At 46.3% G+C, this 13220-nt stretch overlaps 1 protein-coding gene across 5 annotated transcripts in view; it reads right to left on the bottom strand.

Moving 5' to 3' along the window:
• The window catches only part of LOC132830115 (thyroid hormone receptor-associated protein 3-like), a 108983-nt gene extending 100208 nt beyond the window's left edge, over window positions 1-8775 (bottom strand). For all 5 annotated transcript variants that reach the window (XM_060847602.1, XM_060847608.1, XM_060847605.1 and 2 more), the window contains exon 1: window positions 8669-8775. The gene's annotated coding sequence lies outside the window, so the exon portion shown is untranslated. The remainder of the gene's footprint in view (window positions 1-8668) is intronic.
• Window positions 8776-13220: the final 4445 nt, after the last annotated feature.

Genomic DNA, 13220 nt, shown 5'->3' with positions numbered 1-13220 from the left:
TACTTTGTTCACTCCTAAACCTCTTCCAATGTAAACAAAACCATTCTCTCTCAAAAGTTCCTCTCTCCCACCACATAAATAAAATCACTACGTCTACAGAAATACTTGCAAGTTAATCATTAAACTCTAACATCGACACAAAATCCACAATTCAAACTGAAACATTCAAACTCAAAAATAAATGATGTTAACAAATAAATCACAAACCTTTCATGGTGACTACATGAAGTATATTATCTTTTAAGCATTTTAGATGCTTCAAAGTCATAAAAAAATACTACTATAAGACAGTTCTTTCTCCTTGAATACGGTTCTGGCGTTGTGTGGTGCTGGAAAAGCACAGTTCAGGCAGCATCCGAGCAGTAAAATCGACGTTTCGGGCAAAAGCCCTTCATCAGGAATTCAGGGCTTTTGCCCAAAACGTCGATTTTACTGCTCCTCGGATGCTGCCTGAACTGCTGTGCTTTTCCAGCACCACTCTACTCCAGAATCTGGTTTCCAGCATCTGCAGTCATTGTTTTTACCTTTCTCCTTGAATAGTTGAGGCAAATGTCAAACCTAGATGGGTTATAGTTGGTGAATACTGATAGGTGTTAAATGAGGATATAGTGATCAATCCAGAGAAATGGATGTGAAAGATACAGATAAGGTCAGTCACTTAACTTTGAGAGATTTAGCTGTGTGGAGAACTGGCCACAGCATCTACCTGAATAAGAACCGTGACAACAAAATTTTGCTTGTAATTCACTTTGGAACTCGGTACGAAAGGAGCCACATTATTCAAGTACTTCCTTACTCATTCAGCCAATCACCCAAATTATAAACAGATGAGATGGTCTTCAGAGAAGTAGAACGGATCCATAATATTCAACACTATCCTTAGACATGCATCTCATTATTTGGATGAAATTTTTAAGTTGAGTTGCATATTACCATCACAAGTGCATAATATTCAATTCATTCAACACGCAACTTGCTGTCAACACACAATGATGGACCAATTCCTCCAGGATTTAAACATGTAACAGAGCTCATAAAAGGTTCATCCAGAGATAGATTTTTCTAAACATAGTCTATCATCAACCTGCTGGATGTTTCACATTTCAAATCAGGATGCTGCAATCTCATGCACTTCTTATATTTCATTGAAATCCTTATATTTCATTGAAATCCCAGGAGGTAGAGATGTTCAAACACTGGGTGAGAAATTGTTCACATTCTCTCCCCATTCAACCTTAGTTAGAGGCTGCTAATCTCGCTAATCTGCTAACCAACCCAACTTTGAAGTATAGATATTATTCAAACTTTCCTTATTCTCCAGTGCAAATTCAGAGAATGTACAGAAATTAGATATTTCTACTTTGCCTCCACAGATAAACCCCGCCTGAAGATGCTGGCTCATGAAAGATGTAGCTTAGCCAGCACCTCCCTGGTTTATTGGCTTGGTTAAGTACAGAACAACCTCGATTATTCAAATGAGACCGGCAGAGAGTATTTTGTTCAGATAACAGAGTTCAGATAACGGATTGTTCGGATAATGGACAGCATTTTTACGGGACCTTGGGATTTTGTTTGGATAACCTGAAATTCAGATGATTGATGTTCAGATAGTCAAGGTTGTACTCTATAGAGTATGAACAGAAAATAAATCGAGTTGTCATGATATTGTAGCTTTAAGGGGTGTGTTTTGTCCTCGACTCTTTTCGAGAAATATTGGGGGGCATGTTAGACCATAAGACACAGGAGTGGAAGGAAGGCCATTCGGCCCATCGAGTCCACTCCGCCATTCAATCATGGCTGATGGGCATTTTAATGCCACTTACCCGCATTCTCCCCATAGCCCTTAATTCCTTGTGACATCAAGAATTTATCAATCTCTACCTTGAAGACATTTAGCATCCCGGCCTCCACTGCACTCTGCGGCAATGAATTCCACAGGCCCACCATTCTCTGGCTGAAGAAATGTCTCTGCATTTCTGTTCTGAATTGACCCCCTCTAATTCTAAGGCTGTGTCCACGGGTCCTAGTCTCCTCGCCGAACAGAAACAATTTCCTAGCGCCCACCCTTTCCAAGCCATGTATTATCTTGTACATTTCTATTAAATCTCCCCTTAATCTTCTAAACTCCAATGAATACAATCCCAGGATCCTCAGCCGTTATGGGCAGTCTAGGAGAAGTTAAACAATTTGAGAGGCCTCAGATTTTTTTTTTAAAGTTGGAACAATAGAAGTCGTCTGATTAAGTGTGATCAAGCCCTCAGATCCAGGATTTTTAGTTTAGCTTTCAGCAGTTGTTGTTGGGGTTTCAGCAGGGGGAAACGCATCTCCAAAATGGAAATGGCAGGAAACAACAATAGTTGCACCTATACTAGGTATTCTGCATCAGAAGAATAAGGCGAGACCTGTGCTATTACCAAGTTCTGCACATCTGTCAATATCAGAGGAACCAGGTTATATTATCAGCTATCACCAAGCTCTACAGCAGTTTAATACTTACCTCAAATTACAACCACTGAATTTGCTCAGTCTATAATGTGGGCTTAGGATGCTTTCAGCTCTCTCAAAGCTCAGCATGAAATCACTCCAATCAAAGGCCATTAAACGATGGCTTCAGATCAGAAAACTGCACACAGTAAATGATGTTTCTGTTGCCCTTTGTAATGTTATGGCAAACATGCATTTACTATCAGAATAAAAACATGCAACAAACACGATTTCCAAAATCCAGTGTTCATAACTTGGATACAGTGCACCTCCCCCTTTCCCATACCCATGGGAGGTATGCTCCAGGACCTACCGCAGAGCCTGAAACCGTGGATAGGAGTGAACCCATTCATTTCAATGGGAAATGTATGTTGCCGGCAGCCTCCTGGTCCCTGGTTCCGGAATGTTCCCTATAGTATGTTCTGGCTGTGGTAAACCACAGGTAACTGAAACCGCGGAAAATGATTCTGCGGATACAAGGGTCGCCCTGTAGTTACAATAAGATAACACTCAAATGTGCCACCACATCTGCACCACAAAGAAATAAGGACCACAGCTGATCGAATTGTTATTGAATGACAAATTTGACAGCAACTCAACCAATTAAGAACATACACAAGGCACTGGAAAGAGTGTATGGAGGCTTAAGTACAGCACAAACACAGCAATGACAAGATGGGCTGAAGGGCCTGCTTTCAGCAGGTTATTCAACAGGTGGAAAAGGGAAAGGTTACAAAAGATCTGCCTACACAACCAAGCGAAACAGATTTTATCCAGTTTCAATCTGCAGCCTACCTAACCAACAGGCAATGTATAACTCACATGTGGTCAATCTATTGCACTCTCAACTACCTTCCCCCCAGCTTCACCCCCCTCTCATTTATCTCTTCACCCCCTCAGCTCACAAGTCTCATTCCTGATGAAGGGCTCTTGCCCGAAACGTTGATTCTCATGTTCCTCGGATGCTGCCTGTTCTGCTGTGCTTTTCCAGCACCCCACTCTCGACTCGTGGTCAATCTGGTTGTTCAGTTTATTGGGCACTTTACAAACACAGCAACTAGAGATGGGATAGGGTTGGGTTGGAGAACAACATTAAGCTTAAAATGTAGGGATTGAGTGCAGAAAAGCAGATATCATAACTGTGCCAACAACGAAGTTATCAAAATCAAAAAATGAATTTCTTAAACTCATTCAGTGAGGAGCAGTGTCACCAAACCACATGCTTTCTCTTTCACTCATTTATTCCGGTGGATGCTGGTTAAGGGCCTGGCTCATGTTTTTCTCCAATTCAACAGCAGGGGAAAAGCGAAATTGCACCTAATTTCCAATACATAATAGTTTTTTAAACTCACTCACGCAATAGATATACCTAATGACATTATTCAAAAATATAAACCCCAACATGCGTTATTTTAAAAAAGTTTCCAATTGTCTGCCATCTTCAGTTCACAACAACAAATAATGAGCACCGGCAAAGCAGAACATTGCGCCGCTCTATGGTGTAGGCTTTAAAGACCTATTTGGCATGACACAAAAATGCGTCATTCATTCTTACTTCAAGTTTCCAGCTCCACTCACTGCACCTCAATACTGCACTGGTTATCAAAAAGTCACATTTAGTAAGACTAAATACAGATGTTCTATTATACATTAAAAACAAACAGTCCTGGAATGCTTATAAGATGCAAAGCCTCAGAAGCAAAAGGTTTGAGAAACTCTGCAAGAAATCCTTTGCAATGCAAACAAATGTCTGTGCCCAACATCTTTTAGTTGGAGGAAACCTTCTCATAATAACTCCTTCTTCCAGAAAAGCATCTTAAAGACAATGAAAGAAAGGCTTTATCAGTGTTGAGAACTTTCTCACCTGTCTCACTAGCTTGAAAACTATTTCAGATTCAGAATCCACTGTCTGCCAACAAATAGTCTTAAACTTACTTAAATTCACATTTGTAATATTTTCCTTCTATGCTCTCAAGGAGAATCCTCTTCTCAAAACAGCACAATGGAGAGACAGGAGAAAGAGGAATCTTGCAGTCATTCATCATCTTTCCAAATTTCTCAGGGGTCCTTTTAATTGATCCATGAAAAGTGATTCACTTTGAATTGAAGCAAAAAAATGCAGCAGCCATTTTGTACACACCAACATCTCATAGCATTGAGATGAATGACCTGATAATTATTTTCAGCATAGCTGCTACAGTGTGGGTTAATGCCCTTGATCACTGCGAAAATACCCTGCTCCTTTGTGAATGGTGCCTTTTAATATCTGTCCATGACCCATGATCTGTGTTCAGATCTGCAAACAGCAGTGAATAAACCAAGTGAACCTCCCTGTATGCCCAAAGAAACATCAGGGGACCCTTACTCACTGATGAAATAAATTATCTTACAACAGCATAATTCAAGAGAAGGCAGGCAAATACCAGCAACTCGGTTCAAACCAAAAACCCAGCAAACAGCCCAATCTCAAAACGACAAGAGCTGTAAATCTATTAAAAAGCTATGCCGTCAACATTTCAAAAGCTAATCATATTTCTAACTCAACAAACCAGTCACAAATTGCAAGAATATTTAGGATCAGGTTGATCCTGGTTGAGGCATTAAGCGAATTCTCTGACCTCCCTCAGACCTATTCAGTTACTGATCCATGGAAGGTAATGCAGTACAGGGAACTACGCTATGAGTTGAAGTCAGGCGCAGGAGCCTTGTCTGCTGGCAGTAGCCAAACTCTAGGCCTCGAGCTCATTGGTGCTTGGTATTAGATATGGTCTATAGACTGAAAACAACAGGTCCAACAACTGCACGTGCTGGATCACTTCCGGTGTCTCAGTACCCTGGAATTCACAGCGCAAGAGGTGCAGTCAGTCTAGTTGGGATATAAAGGCTTTGTGGAATAAAAGGCACAGCAAAACCACAAATTATGCAGTAATACAGGACACTAGAAAAGTAACACATAAATCACTTGTTGCGTGATTTCTATCTCTGACCCTGAAGTCCTAAGAAGTGAATACATAGCAAAAGGAGTTAATGTTTAGGCAGGAGATAGAGGTTGTTTTACTGATCCCAAAAATCATGTTTGAGGAAAACTGAAAAGCAAATTTACAGCAATAACTTTAACTGTTACTGTTTTGCTTTCCTTTCACACATTGGAAACCATTTGAAATGGTGTACACAGCAGTGTCACCAAACAACACCATTTTGTTTTCAGAATCCGTCTTTTGTTTTAACAGGCAGTGAAAGTCCCTTCATCCCCGTAGAAAAACAGGAGATGATTACAACAAATGACAGAAGAGAATATCACATGCCAACTGCAGGCTGGGCACAGTCCAATTTGATTATTTCCCTCACCTCGCCAATAGGACAACCTTTCCTACCTTATCCAATTGACCGCTGCTCACACCAGTCAAAGGTGTTTGCTTACTGGCAGGATGTACGACTACTAGGGCAGTGACACCAAAATGCTCAAATCCTATCCCCAACTGCGGCCTTCACACACTTGCAACAGGGCTCACTTCAAAGATAACTGAAGCAGAAATCATGGTTCTCAGCCCTATATCAGATCACAGCACAATGAAGACAGCAAAGTTAACTACTGAGATCAGTATAAGGCACCAATCAACTAGATGTTTTTAATAGACAATTAGACAGAGACATTTGAAATTAAATGGCACAATTTAAAATGTGGTGCAGAAACAAAGACTTAGGATTATCTTACACACAAATGCAAAGCTTTTGACAGCTGCAGGACAGCAAACAAGTTGATAAACAAACCAAATTCCTGAAAGGGTTCCTCCATGATTTATGTGTTTTGTGAAGTACCTCATCTTTCACCACTCACTGGCAGCCACCACCTCAACAATTTAAACCCCAAGTTCTAGATTTTTCTCTCTCAACCTTTCTATCACTTTTTCCTCAGAAAGTATCTCTTTGACCAATCTTTTGGTCACGTAGCCTCCCTCTTTGGTTGTGTCAATATTTGCTTTATTCCATTTTTGTGAAGCATTTTGTAAAGCATGAATTAGGCTATATCTGGGTTATTCTGTGCAATTCTAAGCACCACACATTGAAGCAGCGGCCAAGGTCCTATCACTACAAACATCAAAAGGGCAGGGCAACTAAAGTACAGAACTCTATTGTCAGAAAATGATGTAGGTGTACAGAACTTCTTCGCAGCAGCAATCTAAATTCACAAAGCTAACAAAGCCCGCACTAGGTGCAAAGTGGGCAAAATCTAGCCTGTATAAATTTAACAGATTTGGGAACACAAGAATGCCAAAGGGGTCTGACAGCAAGGTGTTGTGAAAAGACAAGACTGAGAAAAATAACCCAGTCAAGCAACTTGCAGTTAGTTAATTATTAAATACATGCAGCTCACCATGAACTGCAGCAAGGGGAAAATGACAGCTCTCAGCTTGGGAAAGGTACAGCTTAATGGGGGAGAAGGGAAATACTCGGTAGCGGGTGAAGCTGGCGATCAGGGGTGGCGTGAGGTGTCTGCGTTTTTGAGGGGTGAGCAAACGAGCTGTTCTTTTGGGGGGGGGGGGTGTACTTGGACATGGGGCAGCAGAGAGATCCAGGTTGGTGGAACTGAAGGTGCTGGGCAGGGGAAGAGAAGGGCTGGGGGGGGGGAAGTGGGTGTGAGACAAGGTGGAGGAGTTTAAGCAGTTGCGGGGTGGGGGTATTAGGTGGGGATGGGGAGTTAGCAGGGTGGGAGGGTGGCAGGGGGGTTAACAGGGTGGTGGCATTTACTGGGGTGGAGGTTGGGGTCAGGGTGGGGGGGGTGTTGCTGCATAGGGGTTTGAGGTTTGCAGGTGGGGGTGAAGAGTTAGCAGCGTCAGGGGTTACCAGGGTGTGGGTTGGCTACTTGGAGGAGGGGGGGGGGGGGGGGGGGGGGGGTTCCTGTTGCTAGGAATGGGTTTGCTGGTGGGGGGGGAAGAGAAGACTCAGCAGGGTTGGGGAAAAGGATCCGGCGGGGGAGAAGGCTTAGTAATGGGGGGGGGGGGTTGCTGCGTTGGGGTGGATTTGCGGGTGGGGGGGGGGGAGAAAACGAGCGGGAAGTGGGTAAGTTGGTGAGGAAGGCACCGGGGGGGGGGGCGGGTGAGAGGAGTGGGGGGGGGGAAGAGTGTGGGGGGGGGGGGGAAAGTGTGTGGGGGGGGGAAAGAGTGTGGGGGGGGAAAGAGTGTGGGGGGGGAAAGAGTGTGGGGGGGGAAAGAGTGTGGGGGGGGAAAGAGTGTGGGGGGGGAAAGAGTGTGGGGGGGGAAAGAGTGTGGGGGGGGAAAGAGTGTGGGGGGGGAAAGAGTGTGGGGGGGGAAAGAGTGTGGGGGGGGAAAGAGTGTGGGGGGGGAAAGAGTGTGGGGGGGGAAAGAGTGTGGGGGGGGAAAGAGTGTGGGGGGGGAAAGAGTGTGGGGGGGGAAAGAGTGTGGGGGGGGAAGAGTGTGGGGGGGGGGAAGTGTGGGGGGGGAAGAGTGTGGGGGGGAAGAGTGTGGGGGGGGGGAAGAGTGTGGGGGGGGAAAGAGTGTGGGGGGGGAAAGAGTGTGGGGGGGGGAGAGTGTGGGGGGGGAGAGTGTGGGGGGGGGAAGAGTGTGGGGGGGGAAGAGTGTGGGGGGGGAAGAGTGTGGGGGGGAAGAGTGTGGGGGGGGAAGAGTGTGGGGGGGGAAGAGTGTGGGGGGGGAAGAGTGTGGGGGGAAAGAGTGTGGGGGGGGAAGAGTGTGGGGGGGGAAAGAGTGTGGGGGGGGAAGAGTGTGGGGGGGAAGAGTGTGGGGGGGGAAGAGTGTGGGGGTGGGGGGGATGTGGGAGTGTGGGGGGGGAAGAGTGTGGGGGGGGAAGAGTGTGGGGGGGGGAGTGGGGGGCAGAGTCCAGCCACCCCCCATTCTCCCCCACCCCGCGGGGGGCTTTGTGCGCGTTTCAGCCGCTGGGATCCGGATCCAGATCCGGCTCCGGCCCCGGGGGCCGGGTTTCAGCAGAAGCCTCCTCACTCACTCACTCACTCCGGCACACCCAGGGGAGATCGAGGCTGTCAGCCGGAGCACAGGCCCCTCTGCCCCAGGCCCGAGGAGGAAGCCGCTTCTTCAGCTCCGCACTCAGGCAACGGCACTCGCTAGGCCCCAGCGCCCACTCCGTGCGGCATCGGCGGGCGTCTCGGGCCGGAACCTGCCGCGCAGTCTGTCTCCCGGCTCACACCTACCGCCCGTCTCTGGTCGGTTCGTCGCTCGGTCACTGGGAGGCTCTGTCCGGCCCACTCCGCGTGTCCGCCTCACTCCGACTGCTCACCGTGCCGCCGCTCACTGCGCGTGCGCGGCCGCGGCACATGCTGGGAAATGTAGTCTTGCTGCACGCAGGAGGACTACATCCCCCAGAATGCATCTCTCGCCTCCTTCTGGCAGGGATGGAGTGTGAGCATTGAACTGGAAACTCCAAAAGGGCATTGTGGTTCTGCATTGTCTCTGCAACCTGAATAAACAACCATTCCTGCTAAATCAAAACTCTGGGAATCTGAAAGCAAAATATAACGCACTGGAAATAGTAAGCAGGTCAATTAGCACCTTTTTTTTAGATTACTTACAGTGTGGAAACAGGCCCTTCGGCCCAACAAGTCCACACCGACCCGCAATCCACCCATACCCCTACATTTACCCCTTACCTAACACTATGGGCAATTTAGCACGGCCAATTCACCTGACACGCACATCTTTGGACTGTGGGAGGAAACCCACGCAGACACGGGGAGAACGTGCAAACTCCACACAGTCAGTCGCCTGAGGTGAGAATTGAACTCAGGTCTCAGGCACTGTGAGGCAGCAGTGCTAACCACTGTGCCACCGTGCCGCCCTTTGTCAAATAATAACTTCACATGTGTTGATGGCACTTCAGCAGAAGTCAATGATGTAGAAGCATCACAGTTTGAAATATCAGATCTTTCTTTCTCTGCAGATGCTGCCAGCCTTGCTTTGTATTTCCAGGATTTTCTTTTATTTTTGTTCACCATTATTCTCTGCCTTATCTTTGTCCTGAAGAAGGGTTACACCCAAAATGTTGACTTCTCCACCTCCCTTTGCTTCCTAGCTTGCTGTAATCTTCCGGCCTACTGCCTGTCTATTTTGGATTCCAGCATCTGCAGTTTTTTTTTATCTTTATCTCAGTCAGTTTTGAATTCAGGCTGCTGCTATTGGACTTAATAAGACTAATGTATGGTATTTTGTCAAATGTCCATCTGCACAACACTACTGCATAACCTTCATTAACATCAAGTTAATCGATCATCACCATCTGCAAGTTCCCCTCCAAGCCACACACTGTCCTGACTTAGGGATATATCACCGTTCCTTCATTGTCACTGGGTCAAAATCCTGGAATTCCCTCCCTTATGGCTAATTGGTCAACCTGCAGCGGTTAGAGAAGGCAGCTCGTCACCACCTTCTGAAGGGCAATAAATTGCTGGCCAGCCAATAATGTCCATATTCCAAAAGTGAATTAAAAGCAAAACACAATCTGCCTTTCTCTTCCTTTAACTGTGACATTGGCAACATCTTCAACTTTAGTGAAAACAAATGTTAGGGCACTTGAGGGTTACAAGGTAGCCAGGAAATACCCAAAAAGAGAGCTCAGAAGAGCCAGGAGGAGACATGCGAAGTTGTTGGCAGATAGGATCAGGGTAAACCCTAAGGCTTTCTATAGGTATTTAAGGAATAAAAGAAGACAAGAGTAAGATAAGGGCCAATCAAGGAAAGTAGTAGGAAGTTGTTTGTGGAGTCAGAGGAGATAGGGGAAGCACTAAATGAATATTTTTTGACAGTATTCACTCTAGAAAATGACAATGTTGTCAAGGAGAATACTGAGATACAGGCTACTAGACTAGGTGTGATTGAGGTTCACAAAGAAGAAGTATTAGAAATCCTGCAGAGTGTGAAAATAGATAAGTCCCCCGGCCAGATGGGATTTATCCTAGAATCCTCTGGGAAGCCAGGGAGGAGATTGCGAACCTTTGGCATTGATCTTTAAATCGTCACTGTCTACAGGAATAGTGCCAGAAGACTGGAGGATAGCAAATGTGGTTCCCTTGTTCAAGAAGGGGAGTAGAGGCAATCCTGGTAATTATAGACCAGTGAGCCTTACTTCAGTTGTTGGTAGAGTGTTGGAAAAGGTTATAAGACATAGAATTTATAATCATCTTGAAAAGAATAATTTGATTAGGGATAGTCAGCACGGTTTTGAGAAGGGTAAGTCGTGTCTCACAAACCTCATTGAGTTCTTTGAGAAGGTGACGAAACAGGTAAATGAGACTAAACCGGTTGATGTGGTGTATATGGATTTCAGCAAAGCGTTCAATAAGGTTCCCCACAGTAGGCTATTGTACAAAATATGGAGGAATGGGATTGTTGGAGATATAGCAGTTTCGATCAGTAATTGGCTTGCTAAAAGAAGACAGAGGGTGGTGGTTGATGGGAAATGTTCATCCTGGAGTCCAGTTACCAGTAATGTACCGCAAGGTTCGGTGTTGGGTCCACTGCTGTTCGTCATTTTCATAAAAGACCTGGATGAGGGTGTAGAAGGGTGGGTTAGTAAATTTGCAGATGACACTAAGGTCGGTGGAGTTGTGGATAGTGACGAAAGATGTTGTAGGTTACAGAGAGACATAGATAAGCTGCAGAGCTGGACTGAGAGGTGGCAAATGGAGTTTCATGCCGACAAGTGTGAGGTGATTCACTTTAGATGAAGTAATTGGAATGCAAAGTACTGGGCTAACGGCAAGATTCTTGGTAGTATAGATGAGCAGAGAGAGTTTGGTGTCCAGGTACACAGATCCTTGAAAGTTGCCACCCAGGTTGATAGGGTTGTTAAGAAGGCATACAGTGTTTTAGCTTTTATTAATAGAGGGATTGAGTTCCGGAACCATGAGGTTATGCTACAGCTGTACAAAACTCTGATGCGGCCGCACTTGGAGTATTGTGTACAGTTCTGGTCATCGCATTATAAGTAGGATGTGGAAGCTTTGGAAAGGGTGCAGAGGAGATTTACTAGGATGTTGCCTGGTATGGAGGGAAGGTCTTACAAGGAAAGGCTGAGGGACTTGAGGCTGTTTTCATTGGAGGGAAGAAGGTTGAGAGGTGACTTAATAGAGACATGTAAGATAATCAGAGGGTTAGATAGGGTGGACAGGGAGAGCCTTTTTCCAAGAATGGTGACGGCGAGCACGAGGGGGCAGAGCTTTAAGTTGAGGGGTGATAGATATTCAGTCTCAAATTGACCTAGTTCTTTACTTGACAACCTTGTGAATGTTTCTATGATTTGGTAAACACTATCTTTTATAATAATTGAATGTGCTCAACAGGTCTGGAAGAATCTGTAGAGAGAAAACAGAATTGGCATTTCAAATCCAATATGATTTCTTCAGAAACGATCAAGCTTCGGGTAATCTAGCTAAACATCGTAGATTACCTACAGTGTGGAAACAGGCCAATAGGTCCACACCAACCCTCCAAAGAGTAACTCACCCAGACCTATTCCCCTACCCTACTTTTACCACTGACTAATGCACCTAACACTTTGGGCAATTTAGCATGGCCAATTCACCGAAGCTGCACATCTTTGGATTGTGGGAGGAAACCAGAGCACCCAGAAGAAATTCACACAGATGCAGGTTGAATATGCAAACTCCACACAGATAGTCACTGAGGTGAGAATCAAATCCAGGTCCCTGGCAATGTGAGTAAAAAGTGAGATCTGCAGATGCTGGAGATCAGAGCTGAAAATGTGTTGCTGGTTAAAGCACAGCAGGTCAGGCAGCATCCAAGGAACAGGAAATTCGACGTTTCGGGCCAGAGCCCTTCATCAGGAATGAGGAGAGTGTGCCAGGCTAAGATAAAAGGTAGGGAGGAGGGACTTGGGGGAGGGGCGATGGAGATGTGATAGGTGGAAGGAGGTCAAGGTGAGGGTGATAGGCTGGAGTGGAGTGGGGGCGGAGAGGTCAGGAAGAAGATTGCAGGTTAGGAGGGCGGTGCTGAGTTGAGGGAACCGACTGAGACAAGGTGGGGGGAGGGGAAATGAGGAAACTGGAGAAATCTGAGTTCATTCCTTGTGGTTGGAGGGTTCCCAGGCGGAAGATGAGGCGCTCTTCCTCCAACCGTCGTATTGTTATGTTCTGCCGATGGAGGAGTCCAAGGACCTGCATGTCCTCGGTGAAGTGGGAGGGAGAGTTAAAGTGTTGAGCCACGGGGTGGTTGGGTTGGTTGGTCCAGGCGTCCCAGAGGTGTTCCCTGAAGCGTTCTGCAAGTAGGCGGCCCGTCTCCCCAATATAGAGGAGGCCACATCGGGTGCAGCGGATGCAATAGATGATGTGTGTGGAGGTGCAGGTGAATTTGTGGCGGATATGGAAGGATCCCTTGGGGCCTTGGAGAAAAGTAAGGGAGGAGGTGTGGGTGCAAATTTCCTGCGGTTGCAGGGGAAGGTGCCGGGAGTGGAGGTTGGGTTTGGGGGGTGTGGACCTGACGAGGGAGTCACGAAGTGAGTGGTCTTTGCGGAACGCTGATAGGGGAGGGGAGGGAAATATATCCCTGGTGGTGGGGTCCGTTTGGAGGTGGCGGAAATGACGGCGGATGATACGCTGTATACGGAGGTTGGTGGTGTGGTAGGTGAGAACCAGTGGGGTTCTGTCTTGGTGGCGGTTGGAGGAGCGAGGCTCAAGGGCGGAGGAGCGGGAAGTGGAGGGGATGCGGTGGAGGGCATCGTCGATCACGTCT

This window comes from Hemiscyllium ocellatum, chromosome 30 (genome assembly GCF_020745735.1).
Source record: "Hemiscyllium ocellatum isolate sHemOce1 chromosome 30, sHemOce1.pat.X.cur, whole genome shotgun sequence".
Classification (NCBI taxonomy): domain Eukaryota; kingdom Metazoa; phylum Chordata; class Chondrichthyes; order Orectolobiformes; family Hemiscylliidae; genus Hemiscyllium; species Hemiscyllium ocellatum.
This window is presented reverse-complemented; position numbering and strand designations above follow the sequence as displayed.